Source organism: Astatotilapia calliptera, chromosome 1, assembly GCF_900246225.1.
Source record: "Astatotilapia calliptera chromosome 1, fAstCal1.2, whole genome shotgun sequence".
Classification (NCBI taxonomy): Eukaryota; Metazoa; Chordata; class Actinopteri; order Cichliformes; family Cichlidae; genus Astatotilapia; species Astatotilapia calliptera.
The window spans coordinates 15,933,105-15,944,499 of NC_039302.1; the positions used below are offsets into that span (position 1 = coordinate 15,933,105).

At 40.0% G+C, this 11,395-nt stretch overlaps 1 long non-coding RNA gene across 2 annotated transcripts; it reads right to left on the reverse strand.

Annotated features, from left to right (window-relative positions):
• Nucleotides 1–398: 398 nt before the first annotated feature.
• Nucleotides 399–6,323, reverse strand: LOC113020317 (uncharacterized). Of its 2 annotated transcripts, none has more exons than XR_003272188.1 (3): nt 6,197–6,323; nt 692–1,113; nt 399–609 (listed from the first exon to the last, which is right to left on the reverse strand). It is a non-coding gene; the product is annotated as an uncharacterized LOC113020317 (long non-coding RNA). The 2 variants fall into 2 exon arrangements; XR_003272181.1 differs by lacking the exon at nt 6,197–6,323 and having other exon boundaries at nt 692–840; nt 918–948.
• Between the last annotated feature and the right edge of the window lie 5,072 nt (nt 6,324–11,395).

The window sequence follows — 11,395 nt, forward strand, 5'->3', positions numbered from 1 at the left end:
TGACGGGAATGAATGTCAACGCAGACCTTGACGTACATTCAGTAGGAGCCTAATTCATGTTTAATGCCATTTTTTCTATTGCTTTTTACTTTATCTGCGCATGACAGCTTGGTATCATTTATTGCAGTGACAAAAAAAATTAACGATTGCAATCACTCGTATATTCCTCCTGTCTCCTTAGAGACCGTAGTATCCTATTACACGAATGAGCGCGTCAGTCTCAGGGTGCAGGCTCCCTTATGTTTGTTTGTTTGTTTTTTTAGAGTTTCTGAAAGTAAAATGGGAGACAGAGCTGCCAGTTATCAGGGTCTTTCACTGAGGAACCAGGTTAAGCACGAAGGTGATAGTTTGAGCCGGACCCTTTCTGCGGGTATTTCCCTTTCGGTGAAAGGCATGAGACGACTGTTGTTGTCATGAACCGAAGTTCCACGCACAAGCTGGACCCAGGAGCAGAACACACACACAGCGGTACGAGAGAACAAAAAATAAACTTTATTATAACTGAGGGTGTCCCGGGAGGGTAGAAGGGAAAAAAACGCACGGAACCAGAAAAACCGAGGGACCGGGAGGTGAATCGCGCAGGAACGCCGAGAGCGGGACTGTGGGAGGCTGAAACAGAAAAAGGAAAAAAGGATTATTGGGATGCGGGGAAAACGGCAGCATACGAGGGGAAGTAGAGTACGCGTCTTACGATGATAGCGGGGCCGAGGGAACCGGAGGGAGGGGTGAGGGTCCGTGGGGAGAAGGTTCAGAAAGGTCGAGGCGGCTGGGGCTGATTGTGATCCAAATTCCGGACAGGCAGGTGGACAGGCTGGTGGCTCAAACACGCCGAGCTGTGATCTGAGTATACAAGGCAGAGTTAGTGTTAGTTCACACGGATAGGTTTGCATAAGGGCTTTCCCGCAGGTGTACGTTACCGCTGAAGGACGACTACGGACTGGCGTGGAGCAGCAGGCTGGGCAGGATTAAATAGTCCACCTGGTGATCGCCCGGGATGGGATGCAGGTGTGGAGTTAGCAGCCACGCCCACGGGAGTGGGCATCCCATCAGCACCTCGGACGCCGGGCCGCGGACCATGACAGTTGTTGTGAAAATGCTTTCTCTCTCGCTAAGCTAAAAGCCAAGTATATATGAATTACATACACAACACATAAGATTTTTATTTTTTGTGCAATTTTGCTGCTACTAGGCACTATAATAAAAATTATGGCTGTCTTATTGTACATTCCAAATAGCTGTAACACGCGTATGTATCTTAAACTACAGGTTGACCTCACTCACCAGATTATAAGGAGTGACATTGACACTGTAGGTCTAAAGCTCATGAAGATCCAGCATATATTTTGTTTACCACGTTCTTACTCTATGAACACAAATACACAAGTGTGTTTCTCACTGGATGATGATGACATGCACGCTATATCTGACCCATCTTCAGTGAAAAGAGCATTATAGAGGAGAGGCCAAATGCTGGAGTGAAGACAGACTCAGTGCTGTAGTAACTTTCTATTTGCCTCTTAAAGCACACAGTATTGGTTTAATTCTTCTTTAACCTTGGAGAAGGAAAACATATTTTTGATTTATCTGAGTGTTCAGAGAACTGAAAAATAACCTGTTTTGTCATTAAGCAACTTGTTGAAATGTAAATAATTAAAATTGGTCACAAACACAAAGTCACACCAACAAAATTGCTTACAAACACATCCACACATCCAAGTTTATGCATGCACTGTGAATCCAGTGAAAGGTTCTCCTTCTTGCAGTCATTCCAGCCTTTTCTGATTCAAAGAGATTACAGTGAACAAACCCTAATTTTCTGAGAGTGAGAGATTGCTCTGAATGTTATGATGAAGTTCTCCACAATGAAACACCTCAAGGTTTTTTGCTTTAGAAAGCATTTGACGTTCCTATTTAAGCATAAGAATGCCAGCCTTTTCCCCCCCCCCCCCCCCCCCTTTTTTTTTTTTTTGCAATGCAGTCGTTGCAAGGTTAGTTATAAAACCTTGCACAGAATGTCTTTGCATTGAAAGCAACTGTCCAAGAAGCAAAAGAGAGCAGGTTGAAATTAATTAAGTTGTCTGAGTCATTGTGATTCCACTTGTGACTTTCAGTCAAAGTGAAAAAAAAATGTGTTGTTTGTTTTCAGGTCTTGTAAATCTGTGAGTTTATGTGAATGCTCTCGTGTTTTCTTTTTAATCAGTCTGCCATTCAGGAATCAAGAAGAAGCAGAAGCAGCATTCAGGTACTGTTCCAGCGGGTGCTGTCAGAGCTACTGCCATCTGCATCTAGATTATATTACCTCACTTGTTTTGTATTATTATTTACTAATTTTGTCAGTATGTTGGCATTATTTTGTTGTTTTTAATAAAAGCTAATGTGATATTCAGTCCTAGTGAACGAATAACTGGTGGCTTGTTTTTGGGGTTTTTTCTTGTGATGAATTCAACTACTAAATAGCACAGACCCACCCTCCCAACTTCCTGGTGAGAAGCTGCAGTCTGCCATTGCTATTTACAAGTATTTCTTTGCTAAAGCTGTTTCTGCTACCACTAACTCTAAAGTGTTTCTGGTAAAGTACACAAGATTCTGTTGTTAGCCTCAAGATCTACAACGATAGCCTTTACAGTCCCAGCATCTGAGGCACTAAAGAGCCTATGGGTATCCATTTGATGTCAACAATGTCATCAATGTCAGCAAATAGCACTAGTTAGCATTAGCATTAGCAGTTTGCACATTAATGCTGAGGAAAGTGGCGAAAGACTGATTTGTCGTGTTTGCATATTGCTTTTTGTACATCAGCAAAAACTCAGCTGGCTTTTGTCAGCCCTTACATCTGTTTGCTTCTCTCCAACTCTTAGGTGCTCACATATTTACTGTATTTTAATACAAACAGAATTCCAGTACAGCTGTTCTCATTTACACGTTTCTGTTCTCAGACAATAAGTGTGAAACAGTGACTCAAAGGTGGGACATCGGCTACATGATAACTAGCTATCCTTTACAAGCCGTTTTCCACGTCGCTGCTCTGTATTACTAAAATCCATATATGCAAATCACCATCAGTTACACTTTTAAGCTACAGAGCAGTGCAAAAGGCCTCAGACATCCCTCATTTTTTATATTTTGGTGGGAAAATAGGAAATAGGTTTAGCAATTTGTTTTAACGTGTGAAAAATATAATGAAAGTAGAGTAAATAAGGAAAAAACAGAGTTTGTACAGTTCTAATGAGTTTCAAAGTTAATATTTATCACTGTTAAAATCTCATTCCTACAAGACTGATCAAATAAGTCATTAGTAACCTTCACTAACAGTATTAGTGAATTAGTTTCTACTTGTTAAAAGAGTGTTTTTCCTTCCCATTGTCACTACGAGCTCACTCAAAGGGGGTTGTTTGATTGTTGAGGTTTTCTCTGTGTTATTGTAGGGTCTTCACATTACAATATGAAGTACTTTGAGATGATGGCTGTTATACAATTGTTATACAATTATACAATTGAAATGAACTGTATTTTGACAGAAACTTTTGTTTTCATCAGAGCTGTTTGTCTAAAAACCTTGTTTACTTTTGAACATAAGATCTAAATCCTTTTAAATCCTTCTATATTGCAGAATATAGAAGACTACATTTGAAAGTTGATTTAGTTGACTAACTGGTGAGGATTGCTCCTCACAGTTAGCAAGGCAACTTAATATCCATGACATTAAATGTGAAACGTGTGTATTAGAAATTCCTTCTGATTGGATTTGACTGGAACTCGTCCCGCCCTTCTACACAGCTTAAGGGGTTTTGATTGGATCCCGTCCCTCCAGATTTTTTTTCGTTCATTGTCAAAAGTGCCAGTGCATTTCATAATCTTTTTTGTCCTTTTGCAATACTTTTTAAATTGACTTATCATCTTGTTTTCATCAGAAAAGTATGATGAAACTTACTGGTCAACCAAACATTGGCTAACACATCTTCCTGAATCAAGTTGTCTGTGTAAAAATTCCATGTTGTGCCTGTGAAGCTGTGTTATCTTTGGGTGTCTTGTTCATAGATTCAACTAAAGAAATGGGAACAAACGCAACAGGCTGCAGAAAGATACAATTTAAAGCAATAAAAACAGGCAATCTAAATTGCCTGTTATAGGTTGGCACAACGGTAGTTCACTCCTTAAGTTAGATGCCTTTTTTATGCTTGAATGATTCATCGGTCAGTGTTAAGTGGGTTAACAAACAAAGAAAAAAGTACTGAGCTGAAAATCAATGAAAGCAGCTAATGTCCAAAGACATTCGCTGGATTGAAAGACCTTCAGAAAGCCTGAAGAACTATTGCTTAAGACCATTTTTAAAAATGACAAGAAAGTCTGGATCCTTGGAAATAAAATATGAAGAAGTGCGACGTGATGTTTATTGTAAAACTAACAAATGCTAAAAGTGATATGAAGTCTCATTCATATCTATTTCTGCTACCTGGTCCACAGAGTGTGTTGTCTGCTGCCTCCATTGGCTCCTTGTCTGTGGGTATGGGCAGCAGATGGACAGTTGAATTAAAACCTACACCCAATGTAACAGTTAGCTTATTATTTATCTTCTGCCACTTTTTTTTTTTTTTTAGCATTTTATTCTAAAACCAGGGGTATTATAGGTAAGGTATATGAACTGTCTGTGCAGTTTCTTGAGCTAATAAAGCTGTTTTTATTGGAAGAGTAATTTGCACCACATTAGGTTTTCCAGATGTGAGATGTGAGAATGCAAGTATTTAAATCCCTGCCAAGTAATTGATTTTAGTCCTAAAAGACTGTATGAGAAGAGGTCAGCACTGGACTGGTGAATGTGGGTCAGGGTACCCTGTCCTGGATACCAGATCATGGAGATCCCTTCATTAGATAGACCCAACCCTGTGAAGATTGGCCCTCAAGACCAAGCACCTGAGCACTACTCACTGCCTTGGCTCTTTCCTAACAATAACACTGCTGCTGTTGCCTGCTATGCTGCCTCTCAGAAGGTTTCATTATTATGGCAGCTGGACAGTACTTCCAAGTGTGTTTATTTCAGGTAGGCGTATCATTCGGAAATCAAATAAAGCATTTTTACTGTGGAACTTTTCTATGGATATACATATTTTATTGTACACTGTGTGTCACCTGTCCAATACTGATGAAGTTTATGTGGTACAGAGTACTGACTCGCCTCATTTTACCTTCAGGAGCTGTTTGGTTGTGGAAAACCATGTCATGAATCTCACAGTTTTTGTTTTGGTGTTAATGCCGGAGGAGCTTTGTAATTATGAAATTATTGAGTCTGCAAAGCTCTGGCAACGTTTACACACTATACACCTCAGCACTTTACAACTTTATGCAACATTCTAACTTTATGTCCTCTGCCTCTTTGTGGTTGAGTTTCTGTATTTTCTAAACACTTCCACTTTGTAATAATACCACTTACAGTTGATTGTGGAATATTTAGAGAAGGGAAGAAATTTCACAAACTGACTTGTTGCAACAGTGGGTTCCTATTACAGCACCACAGTCGAAGTCACTGAGTTCTTTAGAATTACTCTTTCAAAAATGTTTGAAAAGGCAGACTGCATGGCATGTGCTTGATTTTAGACACCAGTGAAAAAGACCTGAAGTCAAAGATTAAGAGGTGTGGACAGCAATTTTGCACATATATTGTATATTACAGTAAATACTGCCTTTAAAAAAAGCTTTTTTAAAGTAACACACAGATACTAAATATTCTTTTTCTATGTGCGAAAATATTTTACAGTAGCCATATGTCTAGTTGGCCTATATGAGAGGAGCTTATAGGCTCTGTCTCCTTGTTTAAATATTGTTTTGTTAGATTTTGATTTGTCTTTAACTTTCCACTTTTTGCTGGGTCACATACATGTGACCAGTGACTGACAAATGAATACACTGCTTTTATATAGCACGTCTTCTCCTATTGACTGAAACCACTTTAGCTTACAAGATGCGTTCATCCTTTCACACAAGGCATTTTCTATTGCATGAATGCACAGACGGCAGTTTTTAGGTTTTGTATCTTGCATAATGACACGAACATGCAGGCTGTCTTGGTTCCTTTTGTGTTGTCAGATCCTGACCCACCGTCTCTCTCTCTCTAGCATGTGTGCGCATGTGTGTTGGGTAACTATGCTTACCACGTCGCAGGTATGAGTGTGATTTCCACAGTGATTGCACTTACACTCACCTGCAGTGTATAACCTCTGATTTCCTCTCCATTCCTCACTGGATTGTTGAACTGCATTGACTGATTTTGTCTTGATGTGACAGCCTGGCTGACCCAATCTTGCCCATGAAGAGAAACTCACCTGGATTCAAACCTGTTAAACCAGAGGACACTCAAGTAAGCATTCAGTACTAGACTTAATATAGGCTTTGTATTTTATTTTTTTCACTTTTACTTTTGAACTCAGTTTAGTTTCAGTCAGTTTCCTGAGTGGGTTTGCTCACTTCAGTTCATTTTAATTGTTTAGAAAATAATTAGTTGATGTTAGTTTTAGTTATTTTAATAATGGATTGCATTTATATAGCACTTTTATAGGCGCCCAAAGCGCTTAACAATTCCACTATTCATTCACTCTCACATTCACACACTGGTGGAGGCAAGCTACAGTATTTTAAGTATTATTGTATACACGGCATATGCCAATGGCAAGATCTAGGAAAATCAGTACAGTATTACAAAAATGTAGACAACTTTTTGAAACCAGCTGTCTTGTAGACATCTAAAGCCTCAAGAAACATGTTCATCAAACCCTCGTCAGAGAAATTGTGATAAAAATTTTACCAATAAGAGAACACTGAAGCTACTGTATCATATCCAAGTTCACAAAATTTTTAGTTTTATTTGTTTTCAAGTCTTTTTTTTTTTTTGATAAAAAAATATGTCTTTCACATATTGAAATGTTTCACATATGTCCTTACCTGCGAGATACTACACAGTAAGAACTTACCTAAGACTACACCAGTAAAATCAGTATCAACTTATTAGAGCTTTCACCCACTGTGAAAGCTGTGACCACTTACCTTCCAAACCATCTTGTGATTTATGGACCCATCTCTACGACGAAATAGAGAACAGTATTACAAACATTCACCTGTGATTAATCTGAATTTGTTCATTAAAATCTTTGAACCTTTTCCAGCACGTTCGGCGGGTTATGTGGCACAGACTGCAGGAGCTGGGGATTTGTGGATGACCTGCTCTACCTCCTGAGCTACAGTCTTTCAAAGGAAGACTAATGAAATCAGCATGGTTAGATGCTGTCGGCCTCGCGACCAAGTGAGGATAAAACACTCTGATTTGGCCTTATTTACTTCTTTCCTGTTCCTCTTACATTGACAAATTGGCGCTAATCTTTTCTGAAGTTTACTGTCAGATCTATTGGATTTTCATTAGATACATTTTCATGATGCATGTAATGTAGCATGCATCATGAAAAGCATTTGACGTATTACGGTTTTCAGAGAGCATATAGAGAGCACACTACATGTCTGCTCTACAGCATGCAGGACTGATGGGAGTGGAGGAATCCTCTGGTCCAGTATTCACTGATGGATTGCCTGTTTGACCATAATATCTGCGGTGAGCGACCACATTAGCGCACCCCATCCATCACACACCATATTCACCTTGCCATCACTCCAACTCACATATTTACTTCTCCACCTGAGACCTTCGCACAGACAAACATCTGTCCCTAACCCTTCCTCCACAACAGAGGTGATCCCTCTGTCTTCACCTCTCCCCTTTAAACACCCACACACAGCAGGATCAGGTCTGCTCCCCCGACCCCCATGGTTTTGTCAGCGCTTCATAAAATGTGAGTGGTGCATGGCACTCGAGTGTAGTTGGGTGTAACCTTGAGCTATTCAGAACGAAGTCAAAACTATTTTGAGTCGTATAACTGTAAACAACAAAACTGTAAATTTGATTAAATTTTCCACAAAGCCACATTAAATGAAAGGATTTTCATAGAAACTATTCAATACTTTACCGTGAATGTTGCTCTTCATAGTTCATCGAAGCCAAAGTTCCACAAACATAGCGTGCAGCGAGTGATCAAATCGCTTTTGGTTAGCAGTCAAGTAGAGGCAAGAGAATACAGTGCAGTATTTATTCAGATGCATACTTACAAAGGCAACTTTTCAGTATGTGGAATCTTCTTTGGGCACATTGCTCTTGCCTTTTGTAAGAATGTTATAAAAGAGATTGAAATGACTGGATTGTAGCCCAGCAGTGCGCAAACCTTCATCTGTTTTTGTAACACAACCCAAAGACATGCAGTCTTGTCTGTGTACTGAACTTTTGCCACAATAAGTGAAGTCACTTTTTATTTATATAGTGCATTCAGTCCATTTCGCTTTCCTCAACTAAGGATTCAAGTGTACAGAAATACAATACAGAATAAGTGGTGCAAGGGACTGTTAAAGAAATCCAAAAAACGATAACTATAAAACCAGAGAAACACAATCACACATAGATAATTAAATGGAAAAGAATAATAGTAATAATAATGCAAGGAATTTTAGTCTCAAATTTCTACCCTTGCTGTCTTTTAAGGTATTAGCAAGTCTAAATTCTCCATTCTGTTCAGGACAGTAGAGTAGCCTACCTTCGCATTAATTCTCCAAGTGCAAATGGATGAAACCTCATTCTTCCAATTATATTCCCCCATACATTCTCAAATATATTCCCTTGATGGTGGGTGGTTCTGTATAACATGTTGGTCACAACTGTCCCATAGGTGTTCACTTAGTGGCTGTGAAGGCTCTGGTACATAGAAAACATTATTTTTTAATGTTCATCAGACCATTCAGGGGTCTATCTATTCCTATTATGGGAACATTGTCATCTCATAAGAGAGCATCACCAGTGTAATATAAAGATTTAACCACTGAGAATGATCATTATGGTCACTCTTCCCTTTAGAGCAACCTCTTAGACCGAGACGATACCAGCAAAAAGTTTCCCACAGCGTGATGAAGACATGTACATTTACATGTAACCATATCTTGGTTTTGAATTTTATAGCTGTTTCTACATTTGCTCCTTGCCTCTGTATTTAAAAATTCCTGGAATAATCTCTTAATGATTATAAACCAATTATTTACAACAACAAAAACAACAAATTTACGAATATCTGGATTATATGAATACATTTTAGTTGTGTAACCTCAGACTTTCATCAATTTATTCCATGCAAAATATGTATTATTCATATTATGTGTACATTTCGGTACAGTGCATGCTCTCTGTATCGAATCAGCAATTTAGATAGAATGTTGGTCTGCTTTCACAGCAGACGCAAGAAGTAAATTAAAAGCAGTGGCTGACAGCGAACCATATGGTAGCGCTCTCTGCAAGAGAAAAACACAGCAAAGATTAATTGATAATAGCTGGCAATTCCACCACCTCCAACAGGGACATTAGTGTGTGTACGCGTGTGTGTGAAAGTGAATGTGTATATGCATTGCAGCACATGTGTGTACGCATCCTGATCGCAAACAGCATGCTTTTATTGAAAGGCCCAGGAGGGGGACCTGTCAGACAAGATGGTTTGTATTGTCTGTAGCGTCAACATGCCTACATTTTTAAACTTGCCATCTTGTAAGAGATGCTGAAGACTTAAACAAGCAACACATTACTCATGTATGAGAGCTTTTGGGGCACTGTGTGTGTGTGTGTGTGTGTGTGTGTGTGTGTGTGTGTGTGTGTGTGTGTGTGTGTGTGTGTGTGTGTGTGTGTGCGCGTGTGGTTTTTCCTTTCTTTTTTTTCACTGTGTCTGTTTTTCTTCATGTAGCATGCAATTTATTCATCTAACAACTTGGTGTTTTCTCCTATGGTTGTTACAACAGGAGGCAAAAGATGCCATTTACTGAACTACTGTGAATGATTGAGAGCATTCGACCAGTGGTTTTCTTACTATAAACTTTAAAAATATATATATTATTAAATAAAGAAGAGATCTCAATTATTTTCACGTGTCTGTTTGGTCAGTAACTCATCCAACTCAAGACTGTCTGAAATTAAATCTGAATGTCAGACAGCTGAAGCCCCCTGCAGAGGTGGAAAGAGCTGGAAGAGGAAGTGAGGGAGGAAGAGATTCTCTTTGATTGGGTGGACTGATGCAGAGAGAAAAGGAGAGAAAGAAGCAGAGTGAGAGGGAGAGAGGGGGGAAGAGGGAGAAAGACCACTCAGGGGAAATCAGCTCTCTCCACTCATAAACAAATTCATCATCAGCTCTGACAAACCACACGCCGCATAACGATGAGCTTAAGTGCACAGAGCAAGAGGAGGGGAGGATGTGTGTGTGAGAGAGAGAGAGAGAGAGAGAGAGGGAGGAAAGGGGAAGGATTTAAGGAAAAACACAAGGTATATGTATAGAGAGCAGTGGTAACCACCATGCATTTATCCTTGATGTGTTACTAACCCCTGCCTCCTGAAAACAGTTCACATATGTTATGCATGTGTCCTGTTTTGAATACATCCAACCATCCATTTTCTTAACCACAAACGCAACTGATCCATTTTAATATAAGGCGCGGAGCGTGCACGGGGGCCAGAAAGACAGCACTGTTTACATTTACCTCTAGATCTTACCCTAAAATTAGTTTGAATGGCAAAGATTGGAAGGTTAGCCTAATAGTCGATTGGGGATCATGTAGGTGTAAGTCACACTGATATATGTGAAAGTGATGGTAGTAAGTGATGGCAGTCTGGGTGTGGTGAAGCAGAGGGGAGGACATGGACCCATGAGATGGGAGAGCATAAAGGGTGCCAGGGTCTGGACTGACAGCCCATAATTACGGCTCATTTTCAGTCATTAAGCCATGGAGTGTGAGCAGCTCTCACACTTAGGGAAGGGCTCTGATTAATAATGAAGCCCCCCTCTATTTCTTCTAACACACACGCAGATATAGTAACACGTGCATGCACAGACACACACACGTGCTTATCTCATGACGGGCACTAAAGTCTTTCTTTAGGTCTCTCTCTTTCTTAAACGGTTCAGAATATCCAGACAAAAAAAAACAGATTTCTGCTGAAGACCGAGGGAGCTGTCCAGGAAACTGGTGGTACTGAATCTAAACTGAGCACACAACAGTGCCTCCTTTCCTTACTCCCCTCTTCCCCTCACTTCTCTCACCCCACCTCTTGTCTTACCCCAGTCTCTCCTCCTCCTCCTCCGCTCTGTTCTGGCTGGCTGTCAGAAGGCCCACCGTCTCCTTTGAACTCCTACAGCAGCACCCTGCAACGATCAAACTTCGAGCTGCTCCCTGCCATGAAATATTTACCGCACAGAAGGGACATATTCAGTCAGTGTTGGTCGAGAGCTTGGTACAAAGGTGCAACATGAAAGATAGAGAGAATATGAAAGGAGGA